The 18,518-nt window shown below is 42.0% G+C and overlaps 1 long non-coding RNA gene across 1 annotated transcript in view; it reads left to right on the forward strand.

The window, feature by feature from the left end:
* LOC135097104 (uncharacterized) overlaps nt 1–18,518 on the forward strand; it is a 29,731-nt gene that overhangs the window by 10,225 nt on the left and 988 nt on the right. The window lies entirely within an intron of this gene.

Raw genomic sequence — 18,518 nt, forward strand, 5'->3', positions numbered from 1 at the left:
TTATTTAACTTTGTGTGTACATGCATGATCAAATCTGCGTGTCACATACTAGGACCATTGCTAGCTGGTCACAAAGGATTACGGGTATTATTTTTTCTTTTATTTTAGCTAAAGTAAGAACTATATCGATCACTGAACTGTCGATGTGTTGAACCAAATTTTTATTTTTTCTTTATGATCATATTTGACGGTGCTAATTATAAACACAGACTTTTCTCAAGCTAATGTAGTAATTATTGAGGAGATCGAAACTTCATTTGAGTTTATTCTTTATTCATTGTTTGCAATTATTCGTGAGTCTGAAAATGAAGTGAAGGTGTCATTGCCAGGTGTAGTAATAGGTATTCTTATTTACTATTAATGAGCCGAGTATTGTTAAATGGCAGTGATGTTCCTTCTAAGGACCATATTTGCAAACTCTTCTACGCCACATCTCCACTGCTTTCAAGTGACTCTGCATAGACGAATTTATATGAGCTTTTTAGAGTGGTCATAGTAACATATTAACAAAATTTCCACACTATTAACAGGAGAAACGCTTCATAATCCAGCTAATCATCTTTGTAGCCTTTGAAAATAGTCGTGATGAAATTACTTAGGTTTTTAAGAGTGTTTTATGGTATTAGTGACAGATTAACAAGATTTCTGCATTACTGACACGAGAAACTCTTGGGAACCAGGTAATCATATCTATGGTCTTTGAAAATAATCGTCGTGGTTACATTGATTTTTAAGAGTGGTTTATATAATACTAGTGACAGATTAACAAAATTACATTACTGACACGAGGAACACTCTTGGAAAGCTGCTAATCATCTCTGTGGCCTTTGAAAATAGTCGTGGTAAGAGAAAGCGTTGCAGAATAATGGTTTCTGTATCAGTGTGTTAACTTGGAGCTCAAATTAGTATTGCTAACACATGTGTTCATATTGATAATAGCATGACGTGTACTGAAACATTAATACGTAACTGCCATAAACATTTCTTACAGTGACTAATTAATGTTAAGATCTGAATCCGAAACAGGAACGCAAATTTCGAAATGTTCAAATTCATACACCTCCAGCACATTATGTTGGCCAGAGAAGTAAAATATGGACTCAGTATATTAGAGAATATTTCCCGCCTGGTAATTACTATTGGGAAACACACACTGGTTTCCCGCCACACTCATTGGGCGGTATCACTCCTGGTCTTGGTTCCTGTTAGTTGAGGCCTCTATCAAACAATGAATCTTGCTACTCCTTTTTATCAAACAATGAATCTTGCTACTCCTTTTTTTTTCTGTTCTTCTTACACTACTACTACTACTACTACTACTACTACTACTACTACTACTACTACTACTACTACTACTACTACTACTACTACTACTACTACTACTACTACTACTACTACTACTACAGGAATGCTCTAAACATATTCATTACAGAGATACGCTAAATATATCCAGTACATCTTAACACATCCCTGCGAAGCCCCAACACAACAGTTATACAGCGAGAGGTTAACTTCTCCGCCCTGATCCGACAGCCAGCCGCCGAGTTACTGTTTACGGAATGAAGGTTTTCACTAAACGTCCCGCCTGATGGTTTTATTCCCTCGTAAAGGAGATCATCGCTCGCTGCGCCGCTTAATGCATTACCAAGCCTGTCTCACCCGCCGCCAATAGCTCAAGGTTAAAGCTGCGGAACTGTCAGAGTTAGGCTTACCACTTCTTAACCCTCAGTCTTCGGTTGTCTTGACTTGATCTAACCAAATATAGTAACTAGTAACTCCACTATTAAAAATGCGGTGTATTATTGTTAGACTTCGTAATTATCAACTCTGAGTCTTTTGTTATCTATTCTGACGTTACATAACCTGGCTAATACATCCAATATCAATGGTGCGGTGTGTCAGTTTTACTTTAAATGCTTTCTAACCTTCAATCTTTATTACTTTGGGGATGATAGGCTTAAAAAGATTGGTTTGCTTCATACAGGGACTGCCACGTGTAGACTTGATGGCTTCTTGTAGCTTCCCCTTATTTTCTTGTGTTCTTTCTTTCGTTCTAATCTTGACTCTCTCTCTCTCTCTCTCTCTCTCTCTCTCTCTCTCTCTCTCTCTCTCTCTCTCTCTCTCTCTCTCTCTCTCTCTTCCCCTTCCCTTCCTTCCCTCTCTCCTTCTCTCCTGATTCCCCTTTCCTTCCCTCCCTCTCTCCCCCACTTCCCTCAGCCTCGACAAAGGAATCAAATGAAATGCACAAAAGCTGTCAAGTATTTGCCGCACCTCACAGGAATCGTCGTCAGCAGGTGGCGGCGCCTGTGCTGGGGACGCAGGGTAGAGGGAACGGCTTCAACTTTGTCGGGTCTCCCATTGTTTGGCGCTAATGATCCAATGACTCCTAGCCTTAGTCGTAATTGGTTGGGTGAGTAATAGGATTATTCTCCGCTAATTGGACCGCTGTATGACTTCACTGGTTGGTGCACGAGATAACATGGATCTGTCACCGCCACCACCACCACCACCACCACCACCACCATCATCAATAGCGCTAGCATCGTCACTAGTGATTTGCTTGTTTGGTCCAATTTTCTTCTGATTGTGGTGTAAGTACTTGTGGTGTTCGGGTTTCTCTCTCTCTCTCTCTCTCTCTCTCTCTCTCTCTCTCTCTCTCTCTCTCTCTCTCTCTCTCTCTCTCTCTCTCTCTCTCTCTCTCTCTCTCTCTCTCTCTCTCTCTCTCTCTCTCTCTCTCTCTCTCTCTCTCTCTCTCTCTCTCTCTCTGAAATGATAGGTGCAAAGAATGAGACAAAAAAGTAATTGACCTGGTGAAATGAAGGAGAGATGGACTTGAAGATGAGTTACAAAGAATAAGAGAAAGAGAAAAGATAGAATTGATTGAAATAACTGGAAAAGAGACGACCTTTGATAGCGGTGTAAAGAATGAGAGAAAAAGATGTAATTGACAGGAGTAGATGGAGGAGAGCTGGACTTAAAGTGCAAAGAATAAGAGAAACCAAAAAAAAAAAAAATGCAATGAGGAGAAATAAATGAAGGAGAGATACACTTTGAAGGAGATGCAAAGAAGTGGAGCAACAAAAGAAGACGTGATTGACAGACGTAACTGAAGGAAAGAGGGTAGAGATGCAAAGAATGGGGAAGAAATTAGATCTACAATAGACGGGAATAACTAAAGACCGGTACTTTTTCAACCAGTTACAAAAAAGTGAAGCAAGAAAAAGCGAGAAACAAGCTTATCTAAAGGGAAAAAGATTTATAATGTACGAGTAGTTACAAAAAAATAAGATAAAAGGAGAAAAGAGGTGGAAGTAAACAGCTGACATAAATAACTGAAGACTTTAACTAGACGTCAATTTCTGGTATTTAGGAAATGGCAAAAGAAGAAGAGGTAAAGAACAAGAAAATATCACAGGGGAAGCAAAGTATTTTTACCTTGGTGGTACAAAGTAAATAAAGTTCAACAGTCAGTAGCCACAAATATCTGTAAATTTAGGAATGTCAATAACAGGGACATTACGTGTTTGTGCCTTAAACCCAACGAAATGCCACCGACCGTAAAACCAAACCGACACCTCTCTATTAATTACGCAAAGGTGAGTGAGAATACATGGGCGCGGCTGTCAGAAAGGCCTGCTGCTATAAAAGTCACTGGAATTCAATATAACGTGCGTGTCACTTTACTTGAATCGCAGGCAGTGTCTTCAAACCTTTTCACACCACTAAGAGCAATGCATGACTCTATAAACATCTACAAGGAAGAAGGGGATAAAAAGAACAGATTTCCCAATGTCTACCCTAGAATCTATTGCGCTAAACGGAGTGTATGAAATCTATAAACACCTACAAAAAAGAAAAAAATGAACACTGCTCCCCTTAAGTAATAATTTCTCTCTTTTCTCATCAGCCCTGCCAGTTATTCTCTGTCACTTCTCACACTAAGAGTTCTTCACACACGAGAAATGAAAGTCCCCCTGTCAGCCGCGCGTGAAATGAGAGTAATAAAATGTGCCGGTAGTTTCAGAAGGACTTTTACAGCACTCACCAATGCCCGGGTGCTGTGTACGAGGAGGAATGTTTGCCGGTACGCTGGAGAGGATAGTAGCAGACCTTAAGGCCTTGACGTGACATTAATAAGTGGATGGATTATGTTAAATGAGCGGATCTTCTTTCATTCTTTGTAACGAGTCTTATTTACGAGGAATAACGCACGAAACTAGTTTGAAATGAGAGAATGTTGATAGTTTAACGTAGTAACGTGAAGTTAATACGAAGATAGGTGTTTATTAGTTGAATGGAGCTTGCTTGATTATAAAGAGTCTGGCTTACGAGGAATAACGCACGGAACTAGTACAAAATAAGAGAATGCTGATACTTTAACTTAGTAACGTGAAATTAATAAGTGTATTTGCTTTATTTTGCGTGATAATTCTTAAATTAATACGTGGATGGATTCTGTTAATTGACGGGGTTTTCTTTCGTTCTTTATAACGACTTGTTTACCAGGAAGAACACGCGGAGCTGTGAAGTGAGGAAGGAGGTATTAATAGTTCATATTTGTAAAGTTTAATTAATACGTAGATGGGGGTGTTTATTAAGTAAATGGGTCTCGTTTGATATTTTATAGTCAGTTTTATAGTCCCTAACGTGGAATAAATACACAGATGCATTTCAATAGAGAGTATTTGAATTCATACTCTACGCCGCTCAGTATTATAAGGTGTTTACATGGAAGAAAAATGCAGTTATGAAGAAAGAAATTTGAAGCCATGAACCTTGAGTCGTGACGTGTAATGAATACCTAGATGGATCTCAGCAATTAAGGGCCTTTGATTTCATGATTTGTAACGTTCAATATCGCTGCTTGCCGGGACGGACACGCGCAGCTACAAAGTGAGGTGCTTAGCCAATAATGAACTTTTAGCTCCAAATTTATGTGTACAGTAGTTTGTATTTTGTTTTGTGATATGTGATTTCTTGTTCGGTAAAGCTAAATATCATCCACGTCCTCACGATTTTTTTTACTATTTTTTTTTTTAATGTAAATATTCTTTTGGCCAAGGACAACGGAAACTGGTGGAAAAAAGTCCTATTAAAAATGTCAGATCCTAAAAGTGTCAGTCAGATGACAAGACGTAGAGTTACACATTGAGATAAACAGCGAATAAAAAAAAAAAATCTAATCTCTCGCGTGAAACTGATACGCAGACAGATCCCACTAATTAAAGGTACCTGATCTCATACTCTCCAACACTCAGCATCATCAAGTGTTTACGAGCAAGGAAAGGTGCAGTTATTAGCTCGCTTGGCTCAGCTGGTAAGGAGACGAGGCGACAGTGCGGAAGTGTTTATTATGTACAGGGGCGAAAGGAAATAGGTGAGGTACAGTCGTGGTGAGAAGCCGTGGAACCTGCCACCCGAAACATAAAGGGTGTACTGCTGCTGATGATAGTGCTGTTATTACTACAAAATTTTAATACTAATTATACATCCTTCGATTTGTGTGTAGAAAGAGATAAAAAACGAGAGCGAGGGAGAGAGACGAGAACCGCCATACCACCCCATAAAAATTGAAAGAAAGGAAGGAAAGAAAAAGACGGCTCTGCTTTGGCAACCAGTGCAGACTCGCGCGGAAGAAGACGAGACACAAAGGAAATGTTTCAACCGCACCTGGCCAAATTGTAACAAAGAAGACCTGAAGTAGATCCGCGTTTTTCTCCCACTGTATTTTTGCCTCCGTGAATTGCAGAGGCTTGGAAAGGCCAGATGTCAAGATGAAGGGGCTGGGAGAGGAGACTGGGATAGCTGGGAGAGGAAGCTAGGAGTGCTGGGATGAGAGAGCTGGGATGGGCGGGTGAATGCCTTCAGGAGACCGATGACTGGAATACGAAAGATGCTGGAAAGAAAAAAAAAAAAAAATGAAGAGGGGAGAGGCGTCTGTTGAGGATGGGTCTGTTTGTGTGTGATAAGGTGTGCAGGTGAAATGAGCGTGTGTTTGAGTGAGTGTGCGTAATGCCCTCACACACACACACACACACACACACACACACACACACACACACACACACACACACACACACACACACACACACACACACACACACACACACACACACACACACACACACACACTGTAGGTGATGGTGAAGATTTAGGACAAGAAGAATGTGTTAGATAAGATTTGGCAGATGCTAGAGCGGTAGATATTAAAAGGATATGTTAGAGAAGGTTTGTGTGAGTGATAGAGCATAGAAGTGAAATGAGTTGGTGTCTAGGTGAGGTGGTGTAGTAATATGTACATGTGGGTGACTGAAGAACGTGTAGGTAAAATTAAGAACCTAAGGACATAAGAACGTACGTAAAGGAAGCTGCAAGAAACCATCAGGCTTACACGTGGCGATATTTGTACGATACCCTCCCACTTATTTCCATTCATCATCACCGTCCATGCATTTGTGTCTGGGACGTTAGATGGTAGAAAGGTGCATGTTAGAAATTATGTCCTTATAATGCCTAATATTTTTGTCTTCGGCTTACTCATATAACAGAAGTAAATGAATAAGTATTTCTTTCCTATACAGTAGATGAAAAAAAATATATATATACAAAATGATGTACATACACTGACTAACAAATGTCATCGAAGAACCTCAGAAATGTACTGTTAATTGATACCAGAGGGTCACCAAACAATGAATATTTAAAACCCTTGCGCTTAACCTTTGAAATGCTAATGACTGTGACATTTATTACCTCATGCGGGAAAGCTTAGATGATTTTACCTGACCATTCCTTTTCGTGTCAGTGATGTCGATGAAAATTGTAGGATAAACTTACACCATAGCATTTTGTTAATGAAGGAGAAAGCAAATTGTTGACAGTATTCCTGGGAGTCGAGAGCTTATTAGTTACTGTTGTGAATAGTATGTTGTGTGACGTAGGAATGCATTATTATGTAAAGGTGCGTTAATGTGTACTGCGCTGGGTGGGAAATGAACGGTTATGTGTGTGTGTGTGTGTGTTTGTGTTAGTGATATATCGGATATCCGCATTACTATTCGAATCCGCGTTTTAAAACAAAGGATCCGCAATATCATGAGCGTGTGAGTTGAATTAAGCTAAATTTGAGTGAGTGAGAGAGTGAGGGTAAGCGTGAATGAGTTTAATGGAAAGTAAGATTGAGTTGAGAGATTAATACAGTGAGATTGGCTGTGGATAGGAAAGAATAAGTGAGAATAAGCCTCCTCCTCCTCCTCCTCCTCCTCCTCCTCCTCCTTCTCCTCCTCGTCTTCCATGTTCTCCATTACTGTGTGCACGAGTAAAGCCGAAAACATAGAGACAAAGACGAAAGAAAATATAAAGAAGACAAAAGGAAAGGGAAGGAAAACAAAGGAAGGAAGGGAGAGAGAAAAGAAACAGAAGAGTTAGAAATGAATGAAAAAAAGAACAAAAAGTAAGACAAAAATAAAAGAAAGAAAAAGGGGAGATGGAGGGAAATGAAAGGGATGAAGAAGGAATAAGAAATGAAAGAAAAAATAAAGAAAACAGAGAAGGGAAGGGAGAAGAAAACGAGAAGTAACTGACAGTGTGAAATGTCAAGGAGAGAAAAGCAGAAAAGGAAGGCAGGAAAAAAAAAAGTTAAAGGAGAAACAGAGAGAGAGACGGAAGGAATGTGGAAGGAATAAGAAAACAAAAGAAAAAAAAGAAAAACACAATAAAAAGACAAGAGAAAGGAAATGATGCATAACTGGCAATGTGAAATATCAAAGACAGAAAAGCAGGAAAAGAGAAACAAACAATGAAGTGAAGGAAGAAAAAGAGATGTAGAAAGTAAAAGAAGGGAAAGACAAATAATGATAAAGAGAAGAGAAACGAAGAGAAAGCGAACCAGAAATGAGAATCAAAAATCGAACACAGAAAAAGATGAAAGAAAAGACGAGAAATGGAGGAATGGAACTGAGATTGAACGAATAAAATATGAAAAGGAAGGAAAACTGGAAAATACGCCTTGCTGGCAGAGAAACGAAGGAAAAGAAAGGAAGGAGAGAAGGAGAGGAAAGAAGGAAAGGATAGAAGTGTAGAAGAAAGAAGGAATAAAGAGAAAATAATAGAAGAAAAAAAGAAAAAGAGAAAGAAAAGAATGGACAGCAATGTAAAATACAAAATACTTAGAGAAATTAAGAAAAAGGAAAATGACGGAAGGATATTATTGAAGAAAACAAGGAAAAGGGAAGGGCAAGATTGATCACCAAGCACATAAAGATTAGGAAAAGGAAAGACAGAGGAAGATAAGCGAAAAAGCGGAGAAGAAATAAGGGAAAGACGAAAAGGAATAAGAGGGAAAAAGACGAGAATGAAGACGAACTGAAAGGGAAACAGAAAAAGGAAGGAAAAAAAAAAGATACGTGAAGGCGCCTTGACGGTGAAGAAGTGAAGGAAAGGAAAGAGGACGAGCAGGATAGCAAAGTTCCTCAGTGGTTCAAGTGACGCTGGGAAATCGAGGGGAATAGAAGGGAAACTTGGGAATGTGGAAGGAAACTAGCAGGTCAGAGGGTTAACAGGCAGGGGAAATTACCTTTTTTGAGGGGGTGCAAAAGGTGACGGTCGTAGATAGCCATAGAGACAGCAGTGGTAGTAGTAGTAGTAGTAGTGGTAGTAGTGGTGGTAGTAACAGTCTGTTTCGTTCTGTATATGGAGATAATATTTGTGTGTCTGTCGCTTTCTGTTTCTTGATTAATCTGTTTATCTGTCTGTCTATCTATCTATCTATCTATCTTTCTATTTATCTATCTATCTATCTACCTATTTATCTTTTTATCTCATTCAGTCGATCAATCACTCTATCTATTTATGTAACCACCTACCAGTCTACTTACCCACCCACCCACCCACCCATGCATCCACCCATCCACCATTGCTCCCGTATCTGCATCTAGCTACGTAAAGAAGATAAAGCAAACAAAAAGAAAGAGACCCTCCCTAGTGGTGGTGGTGGTGGTGGTGGTGGTGGTGGTGGTAGCCGTGGCGGTGACTAATTAATCGCCACTATACGCACTGACATCCACCGCCGGGAATATTAAAGGGCAAAAATTTCCAGCCATAATCAAGGGATTTTCGCCCGTTCTCTCAGCCACTCCCCTGCCACTCCCAGCCACTGTCCCTCCCCTCCGAGTGTTTGATATATGAGTGGAAAGAAACGCCAGTCCAAGTGAAAGGCGGCAGGTGGGCGCTATTGGGTGGTGGCTGTGCCGCTTTAATGTAAGCAGAGCAAAGAATCTCGCTATTACGGTGTTAAGAGCGACTTTTACCGGGCGAAGACAGTTTTGTCAGCTGAATGAAGGCAGTCTGCTATTTAGTGACGGGGGAAAAAGCTTGTGTGTGTGTGTGTGTGTGTGTGTGTGTGTGTGTGTGTGAAGGTAGGTAGGAACGCTTTACACAGAAATGGACCCTGAGTTTTGTGTGTGTGTGTGTGTGTGTGTGTGTGTGTGTGTGTGTGTGTGTGTGTGTGTGTGTGTGTGTGTGTGTGTGTGTCAGCACGTCCTAAAAATAGGTAATATTCATGAAGCAAAACTTATTTCTGAATTTCTGAAAGGCAATTTTTTTCTTTGCTCTCTACTGCGTATAGTGAATGAAGGTTAAATATTGCAGGCTTCTTGGCTTGCCCGTGTTGAAGTAATTTAGTACCCTCTCTCTCTCTCTCTCTCTCTCTCTCTCTCTCTCTCTCTCTCTCTCTCTCTCTCTCAATAGATAGGTAGATAGATAGATTAATTAACATATAAAGACAAACAGACATAGATAGATTGGTAAATAGATAGAAAGATAATGTAGATTAATAGACGAACAGAAAGACAGACAGCTAAACAGAGAGACAGACGGACGGACACAAGCACCACCACCCGCGCAGCCTTAGTAAGTGTTTGGTGCGATCGCTCACAAGACACAGATGTATAGCTCAAGGCAGCTCATATTTCACTCAACTATTCATGCCCTTCATTACTCACCTGTTCATCTTTCATCTGCCTCCTCCTCCTCCTCCTCCTCCTCCTCCTCCTCACGTATCCCTGTCTATTGCTCTCATCTCTTCCCTTATCCATCACTCTGCTTCTTCCTCTCTCTTTCCTTAATTCTTCCTCTTCTTCCTTCTCTTCTTCCTCCTCCTACTCCTCATCCTGCTATTCCTTGCCTGTTTCAATTTATTTCCTCTCTGCTTGGTCCTCTGTCTTTCCTTAAATTTCCCTCTTCTTCCTTCTCCTCTTCCTCCTCCCTGTCTTTCCCTCTCTTCTCTTTCCCTGTCCATCCTATCTCCTTTCTCTTCTTCCATTCTCATCCCATCTCCCTCCTCTTTTCTCCCTTTCCTTCACTCCTTCCTTCTCCTGCATCCCTTCTTCCTTCATTATTCTGCCTCTCTCTTCCCTGCTCCATTCCCTTCATTCAGTCCATTCATACCCCTCCCGTCTCTCTCCTTCCCCTCCTCCCCCCACCTCCCGTCCTTTCCTGCCTCGTGGCTTCTACTCGTCTTCTTGTTCAAGCAGCCACGATCCATCTCGCAGCCAAATCAGTCTGGTCCTGCCTCGCCTTTATTAATGTTCGGTACATCAATCGCCGGTGACACAGCCTCTTCTTACTCCACACGCCTCCTTCGTGATGCAATATAGCGATAGAGGCTCCAGGCAGGCACACGGGGAGGATGGTGGTGGTGGTGGTAGATGGTAGAGAGAGAGAGAGAGAGAGAGAGAGAGAGAGAGAGAGAGAGAGAGAGAGAGAGAGAGAGAGAGAGAGAACGAGGGAACAAGAGCGAACGAGAGAGAGAAAGGGAACGAGCGAGAGAGATGGCGAGCAAGCGAGACAGCGAACGAACTGGAGAGTGAGAGCGAGAGAGGAGACACGGAGAAAAAGCCTGATTGATAAAGCCAGAAGGAAACTGTATCTTTTTCATCCTTTGCGCTTTTGTATTCGTGACGCGATCAGTTTGGGACGGAGAAAGAGGAAGAGGGGGAATTAGGTTAAGGGAGAGGACGCGAGAAGGGAGAAGATGGGATAAGGAATGGAGGAGAGGGTGAAAAAGTAATAGGGATAGGAGGGAAGAAGAGACGCAGGATTAAGGAGGATAAGAAGAGGATGAGGAGAGGAGGAGGGAAGGCTATGTGTGACAGGATGTGTTGGGGCAGGAAGGTAGAACGGAAGGCGGGGGGCAGGGGGCGAAGTTTAAAGAGTAAGGAGTGATAGGAAGGAATAAATAGTGAAATATATGGGTGATGGGATGATGCTGTGACACGGGTTTTAAGGGTGTTTTTGTGGTTCTACTGACATATTAACAAGATTTCTACATTGTTAATAGGAGAAACACTCATGAGAACCCAGTTGATCATCTTAGTGGCATTTGAAAATAGTGGTGAGAGAGCAAAGCCTCTCTGAATACAAGTCTTTTGTCCTCACCGAGGCGGCCACCAAAGCCAGCCAGCCAAAGGAAACCGAGCAAATAAACACGAGCTCTGTTTTTCACGTTTTACTGAAGTTTGTGGCTTTTTATGGAGAATTTTCAGCTGCCAGGTAGCGAGAGAGAAAGAGAATGAGGGAGAGAGTGAGAGGGTATGAGCAAAAGGAAGACTAGGAAAAGGGGGATGAAAAGGGTATGAGGAAGGGAATGGAGTTGGGAATGAGGAGGAATAAGTGAATGTTGACGCGTCCTTCGAGGGTCGCAGGTGACAGCTTGAAAAAAAGGGATGCCGAGGCTGTGACATGAAAGGAATGTACTGCACCGATCCTGGATTTTTAAAGGGAATAAACAGGGCTGAGTTTGGTTCTACCTTAATACTTAGACTGGAAAACGGTATTAGTGCCACGCTGCACCTCAAAATAGTGTTAAACCAAAATAGTGTTAAACCAGTATACCACCCCAGTAACCAGTACCACAGCTTATCCCAGTACCACACGCCATCTTACACCTGCATCTTGCCGCACCTCATCTCACACCAGTACCTGCCCAGTGCCACGCCACACTTCACACACGCCGCGCCATTAATTACAGTTAAGGATCATAGCGCAGTGTCAGCCAGCCAGTGCAGGTCTCGTTAGGGTCAGTGTGTCCCGTCAGCTGCCACACTCCTGATGCAATAACCGCGTGCTGAATTACGCCACTCCTGCAGCCAGACTGTCCACCGTATTCTGAAACACTTCCGCGCTGCACCTCCACTACTTTGAAGAGGTGCTTATTCTAAAAAAATTGGCCACTTCTACGAGAACAGGACGAATAATATCTGTGTCCTTTGAAAATAATCCTTGTGGGAGAACAAAGCGTTTTAAAAATACTACTATTAGTGACAAATGAAGGTCCTTATTCTCAAAATTTCGGTTTCTTACCTGGACTACTCTCAACTGGCGCTATTGGAAGCGATACAGATTTTCAATGCTGATTTCATGATTGCCGTGATAGTTAAGCAAAAATTCGCTTGAAAACCGACTGAATAATCTCTGCTGCCTTTGAATTTGACACAGAGGTAATGAGCGGCCGCCGTGGTGAAGAATATGAGCCTGAGTGACGGACAAAAGATCACAGCAGGCGTGTATCGATTAAAATATCTTATTAATACTACGCTTTTGTCCCTCGCGCTGAGAGACAAAGGAGGCCAAGTGTAAATTTTTAATCACCTGGCATGAAATGAAGAGGTCGCTGGCGAGGCCGTGTTTAGCCAGACGAGGGGGAGACTGGGCTCTCTCTCTCTCTCTCTCTCTCTCTCTCTCTCTCTCTCTCTCTCTCTCTCTCTCTCTCTCTCTCTCTCTCTCTCTCTCTGACAGGTTAGCGACGAACACAAAAGAACACAAATGAAGAACATACCGTGAAAATTCTCTTGGTCCCAGCTGTTTGAGAGAGAGAGAGAGAGAGAGAGAGAGAGAGAGAGAGAGAGAGAGAGAGAGAGAGAGAGAGAGAGAGAGAGAGGAGGGGGGGCAGGGTGTTACTGAGTTAAGCATTAAGATAGGCGAGGCTAATCATGTTGCCTTCAGCCTGTTAACAGTGTATTATCATAATACATTATACACGTGGAGAGAGAGAGAGAGAGAGAGAGAGAGACAGAGAGAGAGAGAGAGAGAGAGAGAGAGAGAGAGAGAGAGAGAGAGAGAGAGAGAGAGAGAGAGAGAGAGGTAGTTTCAATATCCTCAAGCTTTAAAGTTAGGTAATTCACAATGATGGGATGCTTTTAAAACCTAAATTCTACGCCCGATATACTGTCCTGACTCACACACGCTGACGACTCACGGAAGGAGCCAAACTGCTGCCCTTTGCTAAATACAAGAAAACTCCTGAATGACTCGACGGCAGGGCGGGAGGGCGGGGCGTGCACGTACTACAGTAGAATTACACCCCGCTCCAGGCTGGCTCACCTTGGCTCTCAGTAATAGCGGCATTAGCGGTGTGTGCAGTACGATTACCCTGTATATAACATTAATGGAGCCGCTCTGCAAAGCCTCGCTATTTTAATATACAAAAGCGACTCGTACTGACATCAAAAGCTGGTTGGTGGCGGCTCCGGGATGCGATGCTCCGATCACTGACACTGCCCTGGGTTGTGATGTATCTGCCATTGAATTTTCAGTTTTTATTTATTTATTTATTTATTTTTCCTTTTGGTAGGGGGCCATGAAAGAACAATCTATTAATTTATTATGTAGGAGGGGCTATAAAGGTTTAAAAATACCTAATCTAAGTTAAGAAATGCCCACTTAGATGAAATTAGCTGCCCACTTATATGAAAAAATATCCACTTAGGTAGAAAATACATACTTGGGCAAAACATTCCTATTTAAGGTTATAAAAATGCCCACTTAGGTAAAACAAACGCTCACGTATTCTAGCGCTTAATTTGCTTGTACTTCCTCGTTAATAAAGTAGAAATCCTGTTAATCTGCCACTACAACCATAAAGACAATGGCCACTTAAGTACAAAAACACCCACTTAATTCTGAGCAGCTTCCATTAACACGCACTGTCTTGTATATGTCATGACGCGAGATGGACCGAAATTCTGAATGATATAAACCCACCATTGTGCCCTTGAGGGATTTACTGAATTCTGACGAGTGTGTAGTTGTCTGATATAACAAACAAGATTTGCTATTGAAGGAAGGAGGTTGAGGTGAAGACAGAGTGAAATTTAGAGATGGAGGTGCAGAAGTGAATGATATGGAGAGGTGGAGGAGAAAACAGGTTGTGAAATTGAGATATAAAGAAGACAGGTAGTGAAATAGGGAGGTGGAGGTAGACGGGGAGTGAAATGGAGAGGTGGAGGTGAAGACAGTGAGTGAAATGGAGAGATGAACTTGAAGCGGAGTTGTAAGGAATAACAGCATATGCAGTGGATACAATGCATATAATATATAACCTGGACTCTTGCCCGGCACCGACCCCTGACACTTGGATTCCAGCTTCTGTTTCACCTTATTGAATCAGAGGAGGACGTACAGTGAAGACGAAAATGTAAAGATTAAGTAAATAGGGAAAGAAAGAATAAACAGAAATTGCTAATTTTATATTTTTATTTTATCTACTTTTTCATGATGTTGAAAAATGTAGAAATCATGTTAATCTATCACTAGAATCGTGAAAACACCCTCACAAACACGTGTAACTTCACCACGACTGTTTGTAAAAGCCACAGAGATGATTAGCCGGATTTTCAAGAGCGTTTCCCCTGTTAATAATGTTGAAATATTGTCAATTTTTCAATAGATTCGTAAAAACATCATTAAAAACCCGTGCCACTTCACCTGGAGTCTTTTCAAAGCAGTGGAGATACAGCGCAGAAATGTTTCAGAATATGTTCCACGGAGCAATGCGGGGCGGGTCGGGGCGGGATCTCAGGAAGCAGGAACAGAATAATAACAACACGCACATTCGCTGCTCAAGGTCCGGAGCATTACAATTACGAGATAGTTGATTTAAAACGCAGTAAAACACGCCGTGAAATTCTCTTTGCTACGCACTGTTAGGGATACCCAGCAATTAGCGACCATTGAGAGCACACGGAGAGGGTGGAGGGAGGGAGTCTTGCATGCGAAATTACCCTTGTACTCATCACGTGACTCGCTACTCTTTGAGAAACACGAATACTCTGTTGCTGAAGGCATGAATAACTAACACGTTTCACTCGTTTTGTGTGTTAAAGCTGCGTTCACCATTACGATAAAACAAGCGGGTGTAATCGAGGTACGTAAGAACAAAAGAAAATAAGGGAAACTATAAAAAAGGCCTAACCTAACCTAACATAACATAACCTGACTAGCCTAACACGTGGCAGTCTCTGTACTAAACATGCCTACCTAATTTAAATCTGTAATCTACATCCATAAATTTGTCTAAGCTTCATTTAAAGCTCCCTGATGACTCAGCAAAAATAGTTAGGCAGGTGAACATAGCTTGAACGGTAAATATCTCTGGCTATCTTGTATTATTAGTACTAGTTAAGTATTAATTTTAGTCTCAGCCTCCACTAGTTAAATGTTCCAATCGTCACTTAGTACTGTAAGCTTCTCAATCTCCATCATTTAGCTTATCATCATCTATCAGTTAAACTTTAAACTTTCTAGTCCGTACTTGCTAAACTTTCGTACCTTCATCAGTTAAGCTTCAGAGCGGCGTATATTTTTTTTTTATGTAGGAAGGATACTGGCCAAGGGCAACAAAAATCTAATAAAAAAAAATGCCCACTGAAATGCCAGTCCCTAAAAGGGTCAAAGCAGTGGTCAAAAATTGGTGGATAAGTGTCTTGAAACCTCCCTCTTGAAGGAATTCAAGTCATAGGAAGGTGGAAATACAGAAGCAGGCAAGGAGTTCCAGAGTTTACCAGAGAAAGGGATGAATGATTGAGAATACTGGTTAACTCTTGCGTTAGAGAGGTGGACAGAATAGGAGTGAGAGAAAGAAGAAAGTCTTGTGCAGCGAGGCCGCGGAAGGAGGGGAGGCATGCAGTTAGCAAGATCAGAAGAGCAGTTAGCATGAAAATAGCGGTAGAAGACAGCTAGAGATGCAACATTGCGGCGGTGAGAGAGAGGCTGAAGACAGTCAGTTAGAGGAGAGGAGTTGATGAGACGAAAAGCTTTTGATTCCACCCTGTCTAGAACAGCAGTATGAGTGGAACCCCCCCAGACATGTGAAGCATACTCCATACATGGACGGATAAGGCCCTTGTACAGAGTTAGCAGCTGGGGGGGTGAGAAAAACTGGCGGAGACGTCTCAGAACACCTAACTTCATAGAAGCTGTTTTAGCTAGAGATGAGATGTGAAGTTTCCAGTTCAGATTATAAGTAAAGGACAGACCGAGGATGTTCAGTGTAGAAGAGGGGGACAGTTGAGTGTCATTGAAGAAGAGGGGATAGTTGTCTGGAAGATTGTGTCGAGTTGATAGATGGAGGGATTGAGTTTTTGAGGCATTGAACAATACCAAGTTTGCTCTGCCCCAATCAGAAATTTTAGAAAGATCAGAAGTCAGGCGTTCTGTGGCTTCCCTGCGTGATATGTTTACCTCCTGAAGGGTTGGACGTCTATGAAAAGACGTGGAAAAGTGCAGGGTGGTATCATCAGCACAGGAGTGGATAGGACAAGAAGTTTGGTTTAGAAGATCATTAATGAAAATGATACGTGCGTCTGTTTTAATTTTGCTCACTGTACATCTTAATTTCCTCTGAATCTGCCCGGGCGAGGGAGAAGGCAAGGTTATAGTAAGTTTGCCATAGTGTTTTGGTCCTATCAGTCAGCCAGCATTATTTGGCAGTGCTGCGGACAATATTCTGACGACGTGACGTGTGTTGTTCCAAACTGAAGCAAAACCCTGGACTCAATCATCACATACCATTGCGTTATTAGAGTGTGTAGTACAGACTGCCTGCCATAATGCCCTTTTACTGTCCTTCATCCTGACAGCACCTCTACTTTGTCTTTCCTTTTCCGTGCCGGAGTGACAGTCTTGTGACGTGTGTGTATTGAGCGTCATCTCCCTCTGTGATCATCCCTGGTCGGGTACTCGGCCCCTATCCGTCCACAGTGTACTCTGAAAGCTGCTTTACTTGATAAGAACATCAGAATATAAGAGTAAGCAGGTGTTTGTAACCACACAGAGCTTACACGTAGCAGTCTCTTTTTAATAACTTATTTATCTATATCCATCTATGATCCTTTTCCAAAAACTTTCCTAAACTTCTGGCTGTCAGTGATCGTGTTGTATATAATCTTTTAAAGCTTCATTTTGACTCGGCGCCAACAGTCTGAGTACTGATTCCATTCCAATCATCTGTCAGTATCTGAGAACCAGTTTCTTCATATCTCCTTGTTGAATCTAACTTTGTCAAGCTTGAACCATTAGTTTTTCTATATTGGTTACTAATCTTAGGAATTTTATGTATATTCCGATTTGCTGACCGTAAGAGGGTGAGCAGCCTGTCAGTGAGCTCACTAAATAGGATGAGGCAGTAGACACCTGCCAAAACGGTAATTACTCCCAGTGAGGCGTTGGGCACAAGATCAGGGGGTGCTGCTAACTTATCAGTGACCCAGCTGAGGCGGGGCGTCTACTCGAAACTATTGCACTACAAGTTATATCAGTCAGTCGGAGGTGACCATAGTACTAGAGAAATGTTTCTATACAGACACTGAAAACAGTCCTGATGAGGGAGTAAAGTGTTTCAAAATATGGGGCAGGGTGTCTACAGGGAACTATCGCACTACAAGTTATATCAGTCAGTGCGAGGTGACTGGAGAGCAAGAGGTGTTTGGCTCCCGTACAGACACAACGGCGACGAACGACTGCACTGCTGTGTGTGTGTGTGTGTGTGCTGGCTGCATACGTGATACTGAAGGAAAAGAAAACATTTACATACTGTATAGGTGAAAATGAGGTTACGGAACAAAGCTTATGGGGGTTACAGTCAAAATTTCAGCGCAGTGCAGTGTGTCTGTAGAATCGTCATAGGTCAGAAAAACACAGAGAAAAAGAAAACAGCATATCCAAACATTGCGGCGTCTTGTGTTGACAAGCTGTAGCAGACACCATTGTTATGTGTGCTCAAGGGTGTTTTCATGAGTCTAGTGGTAGTTGAACAAGGATTCTGCGTCAGTATTGGATAAAGGAGACCCATGAATCTGACAAGTTATATATATAGTCTTTGAGAATATTCCTTATGGGAGAAGAAAAGCGATTAAAAATATGTGCCCAAGACAAATGGCTACACAAGTATTCACTCTACCCTGGAAGAGCGGAAGTGGTTCGCTGGTTCAGTGTTTGTCTACGTAACCTGTTTCCGAGCACTGCTTCAGTACTACATTCAGAGACATTGAACGAGATTCCCCTCCCTCACACACACACACACACACAAGAAAATAGACTTAAAGGAATAAAAGAAAACTGTTGCAAAGGCTACACCCAACACGCACACACACACACACACACACACACACACACACACACACACACACACACACACACACACACACACACACACACACACAAACAAGAAAATAAACTTAAAG

Source organism: Scylla paramamosain, unplaced genomic scaffold (assembly GCF_035594125.1).
Source record: "Scylla paramamosain isolate STU-SP2022 unplaced genomic scaffold, ASM3559412v1 Contig12, whole genome shotgun sequence".
Lineage (NCBI taxonomy): Eukaryota > Metazoa > Arthropoda > Malacostraca > Decapoda > Portunidae > Scylla > Scylla paramamosain.